This window comes from Manis javanica, chromosome 6, assembly GCF_040802235.1.
Source record: "Manis javanica isolate MJ-LG chromosome 6, MJ_LKY, whole genome shotgun sequence".
NCBI classification, from domain to species: domain Eukaryota; kingdom Metazoa; phylum Chordata; class Mammalia; order Pholidota; family Manidae; genus Manis; species Manis javanica.
Window position 1 is genome coordinate 27003594 of NC_133161.1, and position 22778 is coordinate 27026371.

At 38.5% G+C, this 22778-nt stretch overlaps 1 protein-coding gene across 1 annotated transcript in view; it reads left to right on the forward strand.

Annotated features, from left to right (window-relative positions):
* Nucleotides 1-22369, forward strand: part of SLC13A1 (solute carrier family 13 member 1) — a 214807-nt gene extending 192438 nt beyond the window's left edge. Inside the window, exon 16 of the mRNA XM_037023451.2 lies at nucleotides 20285-22369. The gene's annotated coding sequence lies outside the window, so the exon portion shown is untranslated. The remainder of the gene's footprint in view (nucleotides 1-20284) is intronic.
* Nucleotides 22370-22778: the final 409 nt, after the last annotated feature.

The following is a 22778-nucleotide window of genomic DNA, read 5'->3' on the forward strand; positions in this document are numbered from 1 at the left end:
GAAACAAGAACACAGGAAATATAACTTGGTGGGAACAAAATTAAATAGGGCCTTGTGGTGAAAACTCCCCCAGTCATGATATTACTATACTTTTGCAATAGCCAGGTCTTCATCTCTTTCAAGTCAAGAAGTAATGCCAAAAACTGGAAGAAAAGCAGAAGGCAAAATAAGCATGTTACTCAGAGTAATGGGAGTAATATGAAAAGAATCCATTAAAATGTGAAAGTGTCATTTTTCCTAACACTAAAGAACTCTTGTTCCTTAAAGCTTTATCCATGTATAACTGAGAGAAAAACTAAAATTTCCTCTCAAAATATACAAGCCAAAGAAAAAAGAGTAATAAGAAAATGCACCAATATGGTCACGTTATTGGATATCTGAATGGTAATTGCAGGTGATTTTTATTTTTCTTACTCTACATATCTCCATTTCCCAAATTTTCAACAATGAGTATATATTGCTTACATAGCCAGAAAGGAAAAAAAGAGAACTTGGAGAGATAGAGAAAAAACAATCTGAGCATGGTGAATCCCCAGCCTCTCCCAGGCCCCTCGCTCTTTCTCATTCTCTTTCAGTTCTGTGAATATTTTCATCTCTTTCCTGCTTCCACACATAATGTGAAAACACAGTTTCTCTACAATTGTCAATTCACTTTAGGTTCTTGGTTCTTCCTGAACACAAAGTTTCTCTGAAATATAAACTGACCTGTACGTTTCAGTTTTCTTTGATTGCTAAAAAGTCTGTGTGTTTCTCCCTAACTTTTTGTTCCTGTCTTATGCTCACACCAAGGCTACTGGTTCTGCCTACTAATCTGTCTTCTGCCTTTCCCATCAGGAGATACAAACTCAGATCTCCAATGTTCATGACTTGATTAGCAGGTTAAATAGTCATTCACATATTTGCGTTGACTCACAATCTACTTTTCCAGGCTATTGTCCTCACAGTCTGGGCTGATGTTGGTCACAGAAATGTTGATTGGTCTCTGGTCCCATTCCCTGTAAGCTCTTTTTATGGGAAGCTGTGACACTGAATAGTGCCTTTCACAGTATAATAGCACACACAGCCAGGGCTGTCTACACCGTTGCCCAGGTTACACGTCAATTTGCGTGAAACACATAAAAGCTCCAGGAAACTAAGGGTCCTACAGAACTGATCATTTAAGGAGACAAACCATATGAGAAAGATTTTGTCGAGTGTTAGCTCTTTTGAAGGAAGGCTAATTTACAAATGAAACATTGTAGAGACAGGGAAGGAAGGGAGGGAAGGGCAGATAAGATTTGCGTTTCATTAAAACAAATATTTTATTTTCAAAAACTGGGCTTAGCTTCTGCTCTGAAATTATTCCAGCTAGAATTTGCTTTTTTTTCAAATTGTAGCAGTAATATTATAACACAGTAGCATTTCCTAACATTGCCAGTGTGCCACACTCCACTGTTGGGGTTCATCCCCCCAAAATTTTGCCTCAGACTTACACATGTAAGTAATTATTAATATGTCACATATACGCTTTATTCATTATTTCCAATATTTGCATTCTTAGTGGAAAAGAGTCTCCCTAGTCCTCTTTTCCCAAATACAAGGGGGGAGCGGTGGGAGTAGAAGGGGAAAATGGTTATTAGCTAAGGGCAGGCCATGAATCCAGTACTCACTCCCATCTGAAAATCTATTTCAGTCAATTGTTTGAATAAGCAACACAAGAGCCTAGAAAGGTCCTTGTATTTGCATGGAGCACAGCTTGTATTATACAGTGTAAGGTGTTGTACAAACACGAGAAGTTGCTGCAGCCTCTCCCTCAGGAAATAAAAGCTACTTCCTTTGTGCTAAGGGACTAGGAAGCTCTCTACTGTGCCAGGGAAAAATGGTCCAAGGGAAAAAAGGAAGAAAGGAAAGGAAAGATTTAAACTGGATTAACCAACTCTGATCCACAAAGAAATTTTGAGAAATACTGACATATTAAGAAAAACATGTTTAATTTACTATTAAGAGGGAGGAAAATAGATGTCTGCTTACATCAAAGAGAGAACATTAAATTCCGTTTTATAAAGCTGTGAGCAATAATTATCTGTAGTTGAGTCTTTGAAGGTAGCAAAGAAAATAAAAAGACTGAAAAGAAAATCAAGTTTATATTCTATCTCCCTGAGTCTGTGGACACAGTGCATGTGCATGGTGTAGTATATGGTGTGGGCACAGGGCCCGCAAGGGAGACTTGGGACACGTTCTTGCATTTAGAGAACTTTTGGAGGATGACAATCTGGGTTGTTTTTCTTTTGCTTTTTTGTTTGTCAAAAGGTATTAAAATGTTTCAGTTTTATAAAATAAATTAAAGGAAGTCAGAGAAATGGAAAACTAAATGTGATAGAGATTAAGATACTAAAAGAAAATCTGCAGAGAATGGGGATGGGATGGGGAAGTTCATTACCAGCTGCCATTCTGATTCTCCCACCTGATCCCATCCAAGAGCTCTTGGATCTCGCTTTAAACACAACTTTTGTCTTTTCCTTATAACCCCATTCCAAATCTTCCTTCTCTTCCCTCCAAATGTCCATTCTGATTCCTCCACTCTTCTTAATTCCGTCTGCTTCTTTTCTTTTCTTCCTTGTCTTCCCTCCTCTATTCCCTATTTTTCTTTACCTAATAGCAAGAGATCTGCAAGTCAAGAACAAGATGGAATATTGTTTTTAAATAAGATGAAAGAGATTTCACAGAAACATAGCAGAACATTCGGGGATCACTTCGATTCTGTGTCTCTTTTCTGCAAAAGCAGATGAAAAAGAAAGAAGAGGTGGAAGGGATTTCCACAAATAATATCCAGTTATCTTAGGGAGCAGTTGGGCCCAAGCTTTAGCACTAAAGGGTGACCAAGCCCAAACACCGGGGATCAACAGAGAAGAATAAGAGAGGTGCTGATGAGGAGGGCAGGGAATAGGATTAGTGACGAATATAAAACAAAACAGGAAAATGTATGTTGGATTGTTAAAATACATATTCCCTGCTTTCAGTGGTTAAAGCAAAAGTACAACAATCCATTATAAAGACTTTTGGTCTAATAGTATCGAATGGCATACCTAAATTAGAATCATGGCTAAGTACATTGTTTAAACAAATATATTAGTAACACTTGTATTGAATATATAAATTCTTAAGTACTGCCTGCTCAAAACTATTAATAATTTAATTTAATATGTAGCTGCTAGTTCAGACCAATGGTTTCAGCACATTTATATAAATAATAAAAGACTTCATTAATTATGAAGGTTGGTAGTGGGACAGAAAACCGTTTAAATTGCTTTCATTCTATGATATTCTCTTACAGCAAATGTTCAAATCCTCTAAGTTTAAGGAAAGATTGTATTTGCAATCTATTGGAAGACCAAAAACGAAGGGCTACTATACTGCCAAACAGTTATTTGCACTCAGTGTTATACAAGCTGTAAGGCTTTACGATTTTTTTAATTTGATGATCATATCCTACAGAATGCATGATTTTTGTGTGTCCAATTATCTTGTGAAATTTCTAAAGAATAAATTTTTAATAAGTGGGAATAAAATCGTGTAAAAATACATAAAATAAAATATACCAGGATACAAAGAAAAGCTTATCAGTAAATTTAATTTCTATTAGTAGGACCACTGTATTAGAGCAACTCATTCAGTGATTCATAGAGAGTACATTTATTTCAAAAATATAGTCACTAATTCAGTCAAACTTGCTGATAATCTACTCTGTTCAAAACCCTAAATTAAGCACTGAAGTGTATCTAATATTTTAAGTGAGAAACAAAAACAAATAATCACAAACTCACAGTAGAGTAGGAAAACAGATGTGGGAAAGATGAAAATAGTAATAGGAAGATCTGGGAAATCCCCATGGATGGGTAAGAATAATGCAGTGCCTTCCAAAGACATCACAGGGAAAAGAAGTTTGAAGAAGGTGAAAAATAAGAGCTAAGACCCAGAGGTAGGCATGCTTTTATCTCTGAAGTTTCTTTTCTGTTATCAAACTGAAATCAGTTCCTCTGTGATTCCAGCCCACTGATATTTCTCCTGTCTCTGAGATCACACACACTAAAACCATTCATTCCTTTACAAGAAGGCTTTTAATAATTGCTGATTGTGTCTGAGCCTTCTGTAAGTAAATATCTTCTCTTCCTTTTTAAATGACAGTTTCTAAGTGTTTCTTAACTGCCAAAGTTTCAAATTACTTTATTATCTCCATTGTTTCCTTCTAAATCAGTTCCAGATTGATCATACTATTTCAAATGTGTTGTCGAGTCTTTTTAATAGTGCAAAGCAAAACTGGATTGCAAAATCTCCTATCCTCAAATGCAAATTACGTAAACAATCAAAAATGACAAATCTATTGCAATCAAAGAGAGAAAGAAAATTCTGGGGCTTTTGTCTATGGCTCCTAACTCCCAAGAACTATTTATTACTCAGAGAAAAAGTAAATCAAAATCCTAAAATTTCTCACTAATACTGTCAGTGTGGAGAGAAAGGCTGCAGGAGAAAAGCCTTGAGAGTAGAAACCAGTATGATTTACCTCGGGTTCTTAGAAGCTCAGTAGAGGCAGAAGATGTTAAGGATTGCCATTGTGCAGGGGTTAATTCCAGAAGGGAATAATGCAGAGTCTGACATCATTGTCTCTTAAAAAGACAACATGCCTTGGACTCAATAACGTAGACCCTAGGAAGATTGGAGTGGGCCATTAACAAAGTATTAAACAACATCTCAGCATACAAGTCGTATGAAGAGGGCTGCCCAAGTTCCTGTTCTTATACATACGTTGCATTTCAGAAAGGTGGATAAAATGTGGTCCCCAGTCTTCTCACAGAAGGTAAACCAGCCGTAAAGTGTTAGGGCTGCCAGAAAGAATCCGGTCGCTTTGCATCAAAACAGTGAGAATGTCTCGATAAAACTGCCACACTAAACATGAATAAGCTGAGGAAAAAAGGCAAAAAACAACAACAACAAAGAAAAAACAAGCAGACATATTAGAGAAGAAGAGGAGGTGAGGGATGAAAACACAGTATGCAAAGACAGATAAAGAACGCTAGAGAGAATAAAACATTATTCAACATACAGAAAATCCCCCAAAAGTGCTTTGAGCCATAGAAAAATAAAATATGAATAGCAACTTAATAAAACATAAATTTAAGGAGAACATGATAAAGCAACTATACAAATGGCTAAAGTAGTAAACTGAGAAAAAACACATCATTTTAGAACTAATCAAAACTTAGAATCAACAAGGAGCAGAACTCACATGGCTGAAAATCTATTAATTACAGAGAAGAAAGATTGAATTACGGTGAGAGAGTATAGTAAACTGAATAATGACCATCCAAGCATATTGGGGCTTAATCCCTGGAACCTGCAAATATTATCTGATAAGGAAACAGGGTCTTTTCAGATGTGATCACACTAAGGATCTGACATGGGGAGATCATCTTGAATAATCCACATGGGCTCTAAATCTAGTCACAAATGTCGGTATCAGAGAGAGGCTAAGGGAGATCTGACACACAGAGATGAGACAATGTAACCACGTGGGCAGAGGCTGGAGTGACAGTGCCACAGGTGAATGAATGCCAGCAGCCAGCCACCAGGAGCTGGGAGAAGCAAGGAACAGCTTTTCCCTAGAGCCTCCAGAGATGAGTACAGCCCTGCTGACACCTTGATTTCATTTCCATAAAACTGATTTCAGACTTCTGGCCTCTAGAACTGTGCAAGAATAAATTCCTGCTGTTTTAAGCCACTAAATTTGGTTATTTGTTAGAGCAGCCTCAGGACACTAATACAGAAAGAAATGACTACTGCTTCATTTTTGCCTTGCAAACCCGACAAAAGTTCCCTTTTTATCCAACTCTAACCTAAAACCTTAAAGGAGAGGAAATTCTGAGAAATGTAATTCCCACATAACCCAGTTAATAGGGATGGTAAACCAACATATTAGCAGCCTGAGGTTTGGAAAGAACTTCAAAGGTTTGGAATAATTGTTCTGTAATCAAAAACCATTCAGATTAAACAAATCTTTATTTGCTTATAGAATGACTCACTCTCTTTTCATCTTGTTCTTGAATGATGCTTATTATCATCATGTCCGAGGTTAAATGTACATTCAAGCTTAAGCAGTTTCCTCCTGGTGTTCATTCAGGCTTATACCACAACAAAATCATGATTTCACTTTTGGGATCACATATTGGTAAAATGAAGTTATTTCTTAAAAAAGAAATTTAATTAATGTCTATTTGAAAAGCAAAATCGTAAGAAGCTGTAACAAGTAGGCAGGGCTGCTAGTGTTTAGGTAGTTAGTTGACTTTCTTCCCATCCATTTTCAGACTATGGAATTATATAGGGACAGAGTGAAACTATACCATGTATTGAGATACACATGACACTCCAACACCCAGCATTTTTTCTGATCATTACTGTTGTTGCCAGGCAGCTGTGTCTGGGGAGGTTTCTCCCTGTGCACTAGGTGAAACCTTAACCTGGATGGAGGAGGGTTCTTGATGCTGAAAGAGAAAGAATTCCTGAGCAGGTCCTACGAATGTGGGTAAGGAAGGAGTTCATTAAAGCGAGAGCAGCAGGGAATCGCAGCTGCTGTGCAGGCAGCAGAGAGCAATAAAGGACAGCGGGAGGAAAGGGAGGCTCAGTGGACTCCTGCTTGGCATAGGGCAGATCCCTTGCCAACTCCTGAAGACTGAGTCACCTGACATCCAGTGTCTGTTTGTATCTGCATAGTGTGGGGATGAAGCACCTACCACCTCAGGATCTGGGGGAGCTGCAGAGCGCTGGATGGAAGGAGATTATGTTCTGAGAGCTTCCTAAAGGCAAAGAAAGGAGATTTTCAGGCAGGCTACTAAAGAGCATGACCATAAGTTGCAGTTCTGTCCAGGTCACCCACGTGACAGGAACTTGCAAGCCCAAATCAGAGATCACAGCAGCCCCTCCCTAATTGTCTGAAGTAGGACAGAGAGAGGGGGGAAGACTTGAGCTTTAGTCTAGAAAACAGAATGAAGTTGGAAAGTAACAAACACGCTCACCACTGGAAGAAAGCAGAGACAAAATGCAATAATTTTAGCAGAGAGAAGTCTTTATTTAAGACAAAAAGTATGCACTCAAATAAAGGGGAGTGTGGGCAGCCTCAGAGAGGAGACCCACTCAAGAGCTTAGGATTCTGTCTTTTAAGGCTTTCAAGAATGGGCGAGGGGGGGTGGGGGGCAGTGCATAGGCTGGACCTGGGGTCTCATGCTGTCTCTCTCCAATGAGAAACCTTATGTCACCATCCACAGTCAGTCCTCTAGATATTCTGTAAGACAAACTTAACAGAAGGAATTTATTGATCCTGTTCTTCTCCAACACAGTGGTTACTCTCAAACACTGGGAATATATCAGTTAGGACTCCTTGCCCTGCCTTACAATAGGTTGTTGTCTGATTACCAAAGAATATGTTAGGAATATTATCTCCTAAATCCCTGCTTTTTAAAAAGGAATCTTAACCTTAAAATGGAATCTCTCCTGTTCTGATGATACTGTTCTGATGATCTTGGCATTTTTTAAATCATAGTCAGAAAAAGTTAATTATGATGCTTGTCCCATGGCCCTGCCCTATCTCACTATCTCTTATTTATTTATTTATGAAAAACAGAATCAAAAAGCAGGATTTTCTGAAGTGCAAGATGGGTGCTCCTGAATGATTTTAAGTTTCATGTAAGATTATATAAAATTGAATCACACAGGGATAAAGATTTTCTTTTTCCAATTATCTTTCATTAATTACACCAAAGAAAAGTCTCAATGACTGGCTAGTGTGTCTTAAACATACCTCTAAATCTAACTGATCTCTTTAAATCAATAGAGATCAGGTCTCAGACCCAGCACTTTTGGCAGGCAATAGTATTTTTGCTATACTTTAATTTTTTAGTGTTTTCAGTGTATTTACTTTTTTTTTAAGGTATCATTCACAGACACTCTCATGAAGGTTTCACAAGGAAAACAATGTGGTTATTACATTCACCCTTATTATCGAGTCCCCCCCATACCCCAGTGCAGTCACTGACCATCAGTGTAGTAAGATGCCACAGAGTCCGTATTTGTCTTCTCTGAGCTACACTGTCTTCCCCATGACCCCACAGATACCATGTGCATTAATCATGATACCCCTCAATCCCCATCTCCCTCCCTCCCCACCCACCCTTCCTCACCCCTCCCCTTGGATAACCACTAGTCCCTTCTTGGAGTCTGTGAGTCTGCTGCTATTTTGTTCCTTTCAATGTGTTTACTTTCATAAATGCTTTCTGTTTACTCTAAATCATGTTAGTTTCTATTAACATTAGTTATAGAAAGTCAACTTAAAGAAAATGTTAAACAATATTAAAAGTGGACATGGATATAGCAAATATTATGAAGGAAGTACAAAAATGAATGAATTTTGAGAAACAGCATATGGGGAAATTATCCAACATAAATTCAGCATTACTGTGGTTATCACTGCCACAAATAACATGCAGAAAGAGGCGATATCATCAGAGGTTATCTTCTTTATACTAAAGGTATTGTATTCTACTTTATATTGTTCTTCACAGGGGACATTCTATGTTAAAGAATAGTTATTTACACATGTAAAACAATACTGAATTAGTCACGATATAGATTCAGCTGCTATTGCTAGTAATCAAATTAAAAATAGCTCAGAAGTTTCTTTCTTTCTCCTGTAATCGTTATATTGCTAGCAGCCCAGGAAATAAATATTTTTCTTGTTGCTCTTTTTTGCATCGCTGGAGCAGCTACAAGTTCAAAGACACCTCACCACCCTGTCTACATCTGTGTAGCAGAACAAAGCAAGAGGCTGAAAGGAAAGCTCCTTGCCTTGACATGCTGCATCTTGGTAAAGATTAATTCATATGGCTGCATTTAAATATAAAGGAGGCTGGCTGGTGGATCATATGATCCACTGAAAATTCCATTACTACATAAGAAGAAGATGCTTACTAATGGACACATAGCAGTCTACTTAAAGACCCAAGGGGTTTCTCAATACAGAAAAGATGAAATGACATAAAGTGTTGTTTTATCATTACAGCATTTTATTGTATCTTACTGTTCCATTCCATACTAAATTAAATACGAACCCTTTGACCTAGAGTTCAAGTACCTTCAAAGTTGTCTGCAATATAAAAATACAGCATCAAACTGCAAAGGCAGTTTGAAATGGCAATATATTAGAACTGCTGTTTTTCAAAACTGTACAATGTAACTGACTTTTTCTGGGTGAATCAGGATGGGATTTTACGCATTTAAGAGCATATGTATAGGGTTTATTTCTTGAAGATATCAATTGACACCAAAGCCTAGGAGATATTTTTATATTTTTAGCTCTGCTAAACAACCAGCAGGTCACAGAAGGTAAACTTAAAGACTCCCACAGAAGAGGCTGACACTGACAAATGAAAATGAGGTTAAATAGAATCATTATAAAAATCTCTCTGGTAAAACTTCAGAAAAACAGAAGTTAAAGCCAGATGCTTCAGCTACCCAGCGCATCCAATTTAAGTCTATACAAGAATCAAGAAAAAACTCTATTCTAAGACTTCATAGCAAATGCTCAAGGTTTGGGGAGTGGTAGGAAGCTTGCTTAGGACATTTTGTATAAGGCCCCCCAAATCATTTAAGCTGACTTATGGGAAATCCATGAAATCTGCCCTAGATATAAGGATCTTAAATCATATCATCATGATACCACCATTGGGAAAATATATTTTAAACTTCCAAAATCTTGAAAATAATTATGATGTGTGATAAGCAGAAAGTCGAGTGAGATTCTCTTCCCCAAGAAAGTAACACAAATGCCATTCCAATATGACAATGAAAATAGGTTTAATGGTTAATATAACAGAGTAATGTTATTACTTATTACTCAAATGGTATCTGAACATAGACATTCACTTATACATCAGGACAGAACATGTTCTCGTTCAAACATCTGTGACTTAACACCACGTTTCTTTCAAATCTTAGAATATTTTTAAAATGTAAAGAACTGTATCTATCCATACTTAAAAATGAGTGCTACCCTGGACATGAGGAAATTAGCTTACCTGTTATTAGGTGTAGCTCTACACAAAACTGCAGAGCAGGCTGAGCTCTGTCTTCATTGGCAGCCTAGTTCTGCTGCAGTTTCCTCTCCTTGGTAGTCTCTTCCATGTTTCATGCACATGTTCTCCTAATATTCTCTTCTACTCTTTCTCGGGTCCTAGCCTCTGACCTGCTGCATTCTACTCTTGATCTCAGAGAAGGATCTCATAAGTAATGGCAATATTACATTACATTTTATATTCAACTTTAAAGAGACACGATCAACTATTCTCTTCAACAGTGGCTGGAGATCATGTTCTCATTCCTACCCTCTCCTACCAACAGCGTCCTGGTTGCCATGAGAAAATTCATTCCCCACTCATTCTTGGCCATGTAGTTTGTGCTGGATTCCCAACTGTGTGGGTGAGCCATCAAATCACCTTTTGTTATCTGGAGTCAAGCGCCTATAGAAAACCAGGTTTTTAGTGAAAATAAAAAGTATAAGGACTGTGGGGTTCATTGGTTACTTCTAAAAAAAATTGGGGAAAGAAATTGATGAGTTTAGAGCTTTAAATTCACAGCTCAAGGTCTAGGGAATGAACCAGAAAGCTTTCTTAGGTCTTATAGCTAAACGGTTGAGATTTGTAAAAACAAACTCCAAGTCCCTTCCTGCAGGTGGCTAACCTACAGGGTACATGGAATTCACAGCCACAGATTGTCTTATGTTAAGGTTATAGCATTGAGTAGAAAAGAGTGAAAACCATGAAAAATTTAATGAGAGCATCTGGGTAAGTTCCAGAGAAACTGAGGCCCTTGCCCCTCCAAATTCTGCTGTGCCTCCTTTGTCAGTAAAAGCAGCTTATTCTTGCCGTCTAAGGAAGTTAGATTCCTCTTGCCTAAAGAACCTGAAATGACCTTTCCAAGAGAACTGTCTTACAGGAAATCTTAATCTTCCCTTTTCTCATTATTCCTGACCTATAATTACATTAAAACCCAAGGTGCTGAGCACAAAATATGACCTGGAAGGAAGTAGCATGTCCAATATTGCCAGATTCAGCCAATATACATTAACTAAAACCTGAGGGATATTTATCATAATGGATTCTAAGTTTTTGGAATCAGGTAGAAGGAACGCAATATTGGCTAAGGCCAATTTATTGACTGATCCAAATGTTACGGATTCATGAGAAATTTTGAATTTACTTGTTAACTGAAGTGGCTTGGATTGGCTCTATGGGTTTGACTGCTTAACTGAAATATGGAATCAAGTCATTTATGCTGACTGGTGTTGAAAAGCCAGAATTACCCTGGTATTTTATAGAGAAATGTATCAAATATTGAAGGATATTGAAATGCTGCTGTGTCTTTATAATGTGCAACCTTTCTGCCATCTTCTAATTGTGTCCCTAAGGAAGGCCAGAAGGACACAACCTTCAGAAAGGCTTTGAGAAGTAGGGAGAGGAGCGCCAGCATCCTTGAAGGCCTCTGTCATAGTTGTTCTCTAAAGGCCGAGAGTAACAGGGGAGCTGCTGCTATCAAAACAGATTCTCTGAATTCAATGTGGATGACGCAATCCCAGTGTACTAAGAGCCAAGTTCCATGTCTTAACTGTCCGAGTTAGAAAAGGTATAGTCACAGTGATTGGAAATAGACTGATTTGACCAGCAGTGATCTTTGGCGCTAGCTAATTGATTACGGTGACCTAGGTCTGAAGTATTAGGGCAGCCTACAAAAGTACTATATTTGAATAATTGGAAGCGCTCTGAAAATGGAATAATGGTGAATGAAATCTAACTCAGATCACCTCAGCAGAGAGTCTTGGTCCCTCAGTCAATTCCTAGACTTGAGCCATTTTTCAGATACACAGCATTTTAATGAAGATAGGCTGGATTTCCTTGAGGAGAGACTCTCCTATGTTGCCAAAAATTTACCTTGTAAAACATCTTCCTAGCCTTTGCCAAAGGGGCTGTGGACATTTACCAAAGTTACTGTGCATTGCAGAAAGAGAAATAGCCAGATTGGAGAGAATCTTGGACCCTGGCTCTAAAGTAAAACTAATTTTGGAGACAAACCCCACCTCTTGTCTGCCAGCCAGGGTAGACACTTATAGAAGTCAGGTGATTAATGAAGTTTTGGCACATATCTGTTTCAAAGTGACTCCTGTAAGTCTCCTATCCACGCTAGTAATTTTTCTAATCCTACAAAGCAGAGTTAGAATAGACATAGTTAACATTTGCCAGAAAGTAGTTCTCTAACCCATGGAATGAGGCAGGGAGTATAGCTAGGGAGCACGAAGTGGAAGCTTCTGGAACTGCACTGAATTATCATAAAATTAATCAGATGGTAACTCTGGTTGCAGTGGCTTTTCTAAAAATGGTTTCTTGACTAGAATAAATCAACATAGTCTCTGGTACCCACTGTGCAGCTATTGAACTGCTGAATATCTCTTTCTCTATACTTGCTAGAAACCACCAAGAGTAGTTTGCTTTCAACTCTCCATTCTTCTGTCATAGTTAGTTTTTCCTCATACTGGACTAATACAGTAGTTATCACAGTGCATGGACCTTCCTGGTAAACAGGAAGTAGAAACCTCGGTATCCACTCATGGGTCAGAGGGTAGAAATAAACCCCATGAAAGTTCGGGGATCTGACCCCTCAGTGAAATTTCTAGGAGTCCCATGGGTCTGGAGCATGTTGAAATAGACCTTCCATGATTAAAGGCCTCTCCAGCTACTAAGAAAGAAGCTTAGTGGCCTCTTTGCATTTAGAGACATCACATACTCTATTTGAGTGTACTGCCCCAAACTACTTACTGAAAAACCTAACAGGCTGCTAGTTTTGAGTGGGCCTGGCGTGGAAGAGCTCTGCAGTGGTTCCAGGCTGCTGTGCACTTTGGTCTGCACTGAAGTCACTTGACCGATTCAGCAATGTTCGAAATGCCTGGGTGGACAGGGATGCTGTATGGAGTCTCTGGCTAGACTCTATAGGGAAAATACATTCAGATTTTAGGGCAAAGCTGTGCTGCCATCTGCAGATAACTATTTCCGTTTTGAAAAAGAGCTTGTGCCTTTCCAGTGAGGGTAAATAGAGACAGAGCTCGAACTCTGGCCCTCAAGTGCTGTATTTTCTGAGCTGGGAGTTGTCTGACCCCCAAGCCATAGAGTTGAATGGTTACAGCAATTTTCCCTCATCAGGAAAAGGAAGCATTAATGAGCTCAGGAAGGGGCAGGTTCAAGGCACAAATAACAGCCTAAGGGCTTCGATTCCCTTTGCTCCCACTAGAGCTACATCTTCTCCTTTCTCTCAGCCCACACCATTTATTTCATGGGAAACTTGGGATGACCAGTTAAATGATGAAGAAAATATTCAGATGATTTTGTACAATATTCTGGCACCACCCAAAAGTGAAGAGTTGCAACACTACAGCTCCACTTCATGGGTAACTCTGAAGGACAAGGGCGAAAGGAATTTCTCTCAGTTGGCAGAATCTAAGACAGCGCTCCTAATTTTTCATTTTGCCTGGAAAGAGAGATGTCCCAAAGTGTGGATCTGCATTGTTTTATGGGCAATGAAAATGGTCAGCTGGATGTCACAATTTTGGAAGGAACATTTAGAAAATTGAAAACAATCAACTCATCTTGCATGGTTTACACATCCTGGCCCACCAGTGTGGTGAAGCATATGCGTCCAACACCCAGAGTAGTGTTATTATTATTCTGCAGGGAGGCTTGGGCTCCCAAACTACAACTAAAGACTGCGCTTACTGACTCAATCATTGTTTTCAAAGTATACCACTGCACCGAGGTAACTTGGTCCAGGAGTACTTCTGGCTTCAGCCACTGCTGGGCTAGAATCAGCCTTCCTCAGTAGCAGTTTAGGCCAGTAGTAAGAAACTGTTGGTCACACCAGATGCAGAATGGTTTTGATTTGCCATCACTCTTTAATATTATTTCCCCTCCTCCCCCACCAATTCATATGGTGAAATCTTTACTCCCCATACCTCCGAATGTGATCTTACTTGGAGATAGTGTATTTATAGAAGCAACCAAGTTAAGTCAAGGTCAATAGGTTGGGCCCCCATGCAATATGAGTGGCGTTCTCGTAAGAGGGGAAATTTGGACACAGAGTTATGCATACAAGGAAGACAACGTGAAGAAGCATAGGGAGAAGGTAGCCATCTGCCAACAAGGGAGACAGGTTTGGAACAGGTCATTCCTTCAGCCCGCAGAAGCGGCCAGCACTGCTGACACCTTGATTTTGGACTTCTAGCTTCCAAAACTGTGATACAATAAATGGATGCTGTGTAAGCCACCCAGCCTGTGGTACTTTGTTGAGGCAGCCCTAAGAAACTAACACAGCAAATATGTACTCTCTACAGATCACACAATTTCCTTGCATCTCATAACCAGCAGCTGTACATATTTGTGTTATCTGCCTCGGACCCCTGAAAAGAGTTGAGTCTGTAGGTTCTCAGCAAGAACTTGAATCTGTAGTCCAGGACTTGCCCTTCCCTCAGGTGAGCACCCTGTGAGAGAGGCACCAGGTCATTCCAGTTTGCCCTAGACTTTTTCAGTTTTAGCACTGAACATGCTGCATCCTGAGAAACTATTCAGTCCCAGGCAAACCAAGATGGCAGGGCTCTCTATGACCTTTCTTGCCAGAAAACCTCAATTAGAATCATATAATCAATCAGAGAAGTTCTAATAATGTTGAACAGCCAAAATACAGGATTGGTATCTTGATATTCTTATTCCCAGAGGACGTATTGGTTCCTAATCACATTTTCCTGCCTCCTCTCTAATGGCCTATTCTCTGAAATCAGGAGAGTAGGAAGGGTAACTTCTTTAAACTGCCATTGTCACTTATCCCTGGAGCAAAGAGCGACGACTTTTATCAGTACAGTCAAGACAGACTCCTGGAATTATTCTTTCCAGAAAAAGTAAAAGCTGCCCCAAGTAGACTTACAATCTCCACCTAGAGATGTTGCTGACTATTAGAATGGTTCTCACAAAAAAAAGTTTAAAATTCTACTATCTTTCCCCACTATGTTGACAACTCCTTGATAGTAGAGACTACAGCATGTTCATCTCTTTATTTTTAATGCTCAGAACAGTTCCTAACAAATATCCATAGGTTTTTCTGAATGAATCCAAGCAATAAATAACTAGGGCCTAGGCAAGGAATGTGGGAATCGAGCACAAAGGAATTGATGGATAAGTTAAATTAGCAGAAAAGAGTTGTGAAGAAGGCAAAGGACTGAATAAAATCCAGGAGCTTTACAATCGGAGAACAAGCAGGCAGCATGGGAAGCATAGACAATGAGAGTGAGAAAATGGCTTTTCCAACCTAATTTTACTGGAGGGTATAAATGGCAATTTCAGAAATGAATAGAGATAGCAGATATGTAATGAGGTTTGGTGTCTGTAAATATAAGATGTAAGGAGCTCTTATAGGCAATTAGTATCCCAAAGAAATTGTAGGTTCTCCAGAGAGTGTCATAATCAAACTAAAGGGGGTCATGGAAAAGTAGCCATCAAAGAAGAAGCCTTAGGAACAAATAAATAGAGAAATGGAGAAGCAAGAATAATGTGTCACAGTGGGCAGGTCTATAGTACTGTCAAATATGGAGAAATGAGGGGTGACAACAGGCTCTTTGATTTGGATATCTCTGGTTGATTTTTAATTTGAACTAATTCAGTAAAATGGAGATAATGGAAGCCACAATAGAGAACCACAAAATTTGGAAACAGCAGAGAAAGGCTGCAGGGATATTCTAGTTCATCTAGAGGAAACAAACAGAAAATGAAAGCATTCAGAGTGGGTACGCACTGAGCACAGGACATACCTCCATACGTCTGAATATAATGGGACTGGAGGTAATGGGAAAGGTGGCACAATGAGAGGGAAAGAGAAACATGGGCGTGGGGCCAGGGCATGGGCATGGGGGAAGCATGGTATGCCCTTGGAGAACAACAGCTGGTTTAGGATTATAATATTGGGAGATGGGCAAGTGAAAAAGATCAGGTTCCACAATCAGTGACATTTCCCCACAAGACCACCTCACAGGGCCTGGGAAGAAATGATCGATGGGGGAATAATAGTTTCAAAACCACAAGTGCTCATTAGTGATAAAGAAAGAAGGAATAGAAAGAGAACTGAAGACTGAGAAAAACAGTGCGTTGCTTTACTGTGATTTGCATTGTCAGTCTCACAAGCTTTCATTCTAACTGTATTCCAAGTGTGCAGTACTGCACTTGATCATGTATTTTGGATTAGTGATTATTTAACAATAAATTTTATCATGGCTTTGGTGCTAAATTATGCTATGTACTCAGTAACCTCAATTATGAAACATAATTTTCCAGATTCTAATTCAATAGCAAGGTGCATTCACATTAACAGAGTCTTAAAAAGTCTATACATATAAATCCCCAAATTGAATGTGAAAATCACATATACCATGCAATCTTAGCTTTGGGAGAGAGAAAGATTGAAGAAGTGTTTTGTCTCTTGCCCTTTGAGGACTGTGTGATTAAACAAAGTCTTAGAGACTTCTAATTGAAGTGAAGCTTGTATTTATTGGACTTTTTCCTTCCACGTTGTTATTCCTATTTTCAATCTGAAAACATAGTTTGAGTTTATTTGTTTAGTCATTTCACTTACTTCCCTCATCCCTTCAAACTTATGCTTTCACTGAATCACAATCAATTAATTGGCACCTAAGCCCCAGACCTATGTGCAGCCTCCAGGAAAAAAAAATTAAAATTTTAAAGAAATGTTCAGTAAGCATGTTCAGTGAAAGATGTCCAAGTGTTGATTTTCAAGACTATTTCTTCATACAAATCAGGCTACCAGTTTTTCAGTTTTCCTCTTTTACTATAAGGAAAATGAAGCCATAAACACAACTAGTCATTAGAAGTTTGGGTGTTTTCAATAAAATGAAAATTGCTTTGTTTCTATTACTGATAATCTCTCTCCTTTTACTGGTACTGAATAGCAATTTTAAAATGTTTTTTGTACTAATTCTTTGCTAAGCTTTCTGAGGTTGCAAGGAAAAGACAAGCCAAATTAGATGATACTGGGTTAGGGTAAGGATGCCCTAGAAAGTAAAGAACTATGGAGACCCATCTTAGCAGCTTTACTCCTGCTCTGTTCAGAGGTGCATCACCTCCAGGGCTGGGTTGCATCAAGCTACATGAAGATCCAGAACAAGGACCCATCTTCACCCAAGATTTTTTAGACTAAGGCCTAGGACCCCACTTCCTACTGGGGTAGCTCACACTAATGAGACCAACCAATATGGAACATCCCAATTTGGCTGAATTTTGCACCAAGCCATCTCAGTAGCAGATGGCATACCTTACATTGATACCACATAAGCTTACTTTATGCAGGGAGCTGATCTGTGACTGCATCCCTGGAGCTGTATCTATTTCATTTTCTGTGCCTGGCATAAACCACAGTAACTTAAGACAGAAGCTCATTTACTTAGAAAGGGTCTGAAGATTATCCTTGCCCACAATTCCCCTCTGGTATCATTGCTTCTGTAGGTAGCTACTGTCCAAATAATAAACATTGGTTCTCAAACACAAGTATATAACATTAACCTGTAATGCTTATTTAAAATGTAGGTTTCTGTCCATAGTGCCTAGGATTACTTTGATTAAATAGATCTAGAAGGGGACCAATACCTCCATTTTTTTGAAGCACTTTTAGTGTTTCTCATGAAGGTGGTGGATGATCACATTGTAACAAATATATAAAATGTATAGAGAACACCTGGGAATTGATGTTTTTCTCAGCATGCTGTGCTTTGTCCAGAGTCACTTGAAGCTATTCAGAGTTTTACCTGGCCACATAATCTTGCACGAAGTTTCTTTAGAGCCTAAATGTTTCAGAATCAGACCAAGATACCCATAGAATAAGAAGAGAACTCATTAGACAGAAAAGCAGTTTTAGATGTTACCTATCATATCAAGATAACAAAAAATGCCTTAGCAAAAATGATTCTGTGCAAAGTAGCTATAATGCACCACCATCATCACTTCTGCACTGTTAGATGCTGTTAGGATGGAGGCCATTAGATGACTCCACCCAGCTGAGTTTGGATACTTGATGAGATCATAGCCCGATGGCAGATGGTAGTTAGCAGGGAAAATAAGGCAGAGCACAACTAAATGATAGCAGAAATGAGGGTGCATATTGGGAGAAAGCACACCACGGTCTTTTCCTAATGAGAAATTAAGTTCAGCTAACTAAGTTCATCTAAGCCTTAGTTTTATGTGGTGTGAGAGTTTTAAAAAAATTTTTGCAAAATGAGAATGGACCATTTCTTTTACAGAGAATTTAAACATGATCATTTATCTTGTACTAACAGATGATTTTATTACCAAGATTTCTTTGAAACACTTTGTAATTGATTACTTATGTTTAACAGGTACATAAATGTTCATGAGTAAGCTTAGAAAGTAATGGAAAACATCACGAGGAAAGTTTGCTGCTGGGTAGCAATGTAAAAGTTTTCTACTTTGTTAGGAAACAGTACAGACAAACACTTGGTACATGTATCTCTCCTGAAAAGATGAAATGGGTAATACTTCTAAAATATGATGAGAGATATAATTAAAGCTATATGATTCAGTATATAGGATTTGGAGAGGTAGTGTCAATCAGCAAGAATGGGAAGATGGGCTCTAGAGGAAAGACCAGAACATGACAGAAAAAGGGGTAGGTTAACAGCATAAGGGGCAACTAAGGGAGTGGTTGAGAGCACGGACTTTTCTCTCTCTCTCTCTCAATCTCAATTTTTTTTTTTTTTTGCCAGAGTTTGTATCCTAACTTTTTCCTATCTGTAAAGCAGGAATAATAGCAATTCGGTTTCGCAAGACTGGTGCAAAGAGCCGATGAGATGACATAGGACAACTGAAGGCCTTCGAACACTGCCCTGGCTCATCTTGACTCGAGGGAGCCCGTCCTGCTCTGAGGCAGAAAGGTTTAAATGATGACACCTTCCCCATAGGCACACCGAATTCCTTCTTCTCTTTCAATTTAAGCTCATGTTCTCTCATTCTGCTATTCATGGCGATAGGGAATAGTCAGACACTCTTCTCCACACGATGGCCCTTCAGACACTGAATGATTTCATGGAATCGGAAACATTTGTGAATGTAGAGCCCTTCAGGGAAAAACGTGTCCCAATCTAATTTCTCAACATAATGTCAGGAAGGAAACAATCAATGAGTTACTCCAAATCAAAGCACTTTAGAGGAAATCTTTTAATCCATCTTTAGGCCAGTAAAGCATGGAGAGAGTATCTCTGATGTCCAAAAAGTATAAGAAAGGAGTTCCTTGCATGTGTACTTCTTAGTATATTTTGAGGCTAAAATGAAAGGTTAAAGAAAGGTCTAATCTGTTAAATAAGAATAATTGAGGGTGTGTTTCCACATAGGCTATCAGAGGATTTATTTTGAACCTTGGGTTTAATAACAGATGGCTTTGGTTTATCTTCAACTTAGTTTTAGTTTCCTAATTTAAGTAACAATTTCAAAGCAGAGGACTTAGATTCCCATAAAACCTGGCAAATGGTTTACCTATTACAAGTGTTCATTAAGCATTAGTGCTCAATGAGTCCATAGTGGTCAAATTAGAAATTTAGGAACTAACTTAGTTTCTGAGCTCTGTTTACTGAGAATAACGGCAACCAGCAAATATCACAGTGATATGTGTCCTATAAATATGTTTCTACAAACAGTGCAGACAAATAGTAAATTTCTTTAATGAGCACCGAGGGTGCTTATGGGCCAGTTGGGGGATCCATGGGTGAGGTGCCTTCTCTGTCATCTGTGTGGGGTTCTTGATGGAGCCTGTGATGCAGTTAGTAGGATTTGCATCCCTTTAATGAGCTCAGAGAGTCACGTCTGTCCTTTCAACCTCTTTTCTCTAGTCATAGAGCTCGCAACTCAGTACTCTGTACAGGGGGAGAGAGAAATGGGCTTCCTTGGCAACTTCCTGTACAGTGGGGAGCTTGGTCCTCACTCACGTGCTCACTTCCCACGTGGGGTAAATCACAAGCCAATAGGTTTTCACTTGACACTGAGCTGTGCTACTTTTGAGGAACAGGTGACACAGGTAAAGTCCAACTGTTCGTTTACTATCTCTATTGCATCCAAACTCATATTTTTTTTTCTTTTTTCTTCTCTTGCTGCAGTGCTGTGCTGGAACTTCTTCACTGGAAACCTGGACTTCCACAAAGGCTCTCCTATCCCTGGATGATTGTCTAAGACCGTGTTCTCTAGAGGTTCCCAGAGTACAGGCAAGACGGGCTGGAGCTGGGTACTTTGCATGCCCAGATAGGACCGAGGTCAGCATGCCTATTGCCCAACACGCAGTGGGCGAGTCTCGTCGCATGTTCTTTGGCATATTGAGCTGGATCCTGTAGCTTCCACAAAGGTACTTTGTCTGTAGATTGATGCCAAATTGCTGTTGTTGAGGGGGATATATGATGAAGGACCTATTCAGGTAAGCTGCTGACTTCCCTCTTGAACATGTATTTAGCTCCTACAGATTCTTCTCTAATTGAGAAATGGATTTCATTCCCTGTGTTGCATGGACACCTTTTTCCAGTGAACCCATGTCACTCTCAGACCATCCCCGGCTTCCTGCCACTTTCATTAAGTTCTAAGGTTGCTTCATTAGACAACTCTAATCCCTCTAAGAAATAAATCAGAGCTCTTGACACTACAGAATTCTCTCTTTCAACTTGTATCAGGATATGTGTTACATATTAAACATTAGTATGTGTAATTCTTCTCCTGTCTCCAACAAGAAAAAACTGAAAGATAAATAGCAAAAGAAAATCAGAATGTTTCAGGGTGATTTTTGTCTTAAGAAGTCTAGAATATTTTCCAATGTTGTTTATTGCTTGTATCATCTCTCCTATATGTACTTGGCAAATGGGCAAAGAGCTTTAAATTACTCAAGATCATGTATTGTGAAGCTAAATCTTATAATCCAATTCCTACGAACTATTTGAATCATAGCTTTGCAGTAAGTTTTCAGGAATTGCAAGAGCTAAAGGTGACTCCCTTGCATTTTGAATTCTTTGAAATATCAGCTTATTTTTATATTTCATGATCTATAGGACTTTACATCGCTTTCACTCATGTTTGTTTTCATCCTCTCTATTTGAAGGGCAGGCAATTCCTTACTGAATTGTCATCTCCAGGTAAGCTCGGTGAATGACTACTGATGACATTGGACCTGTGGAGAACATACAGGTTCTCAAAATGTTCTTTATTTGCATGACCTTTCCACTCTTTTAAAATATTTAGACTCCATAAATCTCCTATTAGAATTCAAATGCGATGCTTGGATTAAATATTATTTTAAGTCATTATCGCTAACTAACATGTCTTGTAATCAAATTAGTTAATATACATGGTTCATTAAGTCTTAAGTAGATAAGCTTTATAACTAATTCAATTCCTCTGTTCATGGATTTATTATTTTTTGAGTGCCATTTATTAAGAGAACTATCTTTTAGCTTTTGACCAAGTCAAAACAGGTTAATACACAATTCCTCATAAGTTAATGAACACTTACTTCAGTTATACAAAGGTTTTAAAAATAGGATATTGAGATTTGGGAGCAGAGAAATTGGCTTAAACCTCAGTGATACTTACAAAGTAAGTGTAATATGACCTAAAAAGTTGATGGGTTCAAGGATTAAACATTAAAACCTAAGGTGAAAATTTAATAAACTTTTCAACTGTTATAAATTACTCAGGTAAAGAAAAACTCCACAGAAAGGAAACAATTCAAGGGGTTTTTAACTTTCCAAATTGTCATATTTTAAACATGGATAACAACAATTGCGCTGAGAGTACAAAAAGAAAAACACAGGTGATCCTTTCTAGTTATATCCTTCCTGGTAATTAGACAACTTGTACACAAACTTTCTGGTAATTGAAAAATATACACCAAGTATCTTTAAAGATATGTTTATGAACTTAGAAATACCTCTTTTAAAGTGTTGCTCTGAGGAAATAATTAATGGTATCTTCCAAAATCATTAAAGGCCAGAAATGTCCAGTAATTTGGGTAGAGTTAGTAACTATGTTTCATTTTTTGGATATTCTTTAAAAACAATGTTCTTAAAACATATTTGTTGATCTGTAAAGTTATTCAAAATTATTAGTAATGAGGAAACCCATTTTTGTAAAGAATAAAAAATATGCGTATATAAATATAAACAGATATGATTTTTGGTTATATATACCAGTGTGGTAGGAATTCGTGTAATAACCATTTCCTTCTTTTTTTTTACTTTGGCTCACCTATATTTATAATGTTTGTGTAGTGATCATGTACTTAACAAAGTTTTCTGAAGTTACTTAATGATTATCTTACACAAATGGCATATGCCTCAAAATAAAGAAGCTCCATAAGCTGTAATTAGAAAATATATTAGAAACTTGTTGAGCCATGTGCTCAGCACAAAGTCCCCACATCTCTGACAAGTGTCCTTCTTCACCCCAGTGGTAGAGTCCCACAGCTCTATCTGTAATGGTGAACACTGGTGGGACCAGATGCAGACCTTTGTGCAAACAGGGCCACTCAAGAGCTCTCTCCCTTCATCTGGAACTGCAATTCACATTGACTAGTGAGCACTACTTGATAAACCCAGAGTTTTGGGGTGTTAT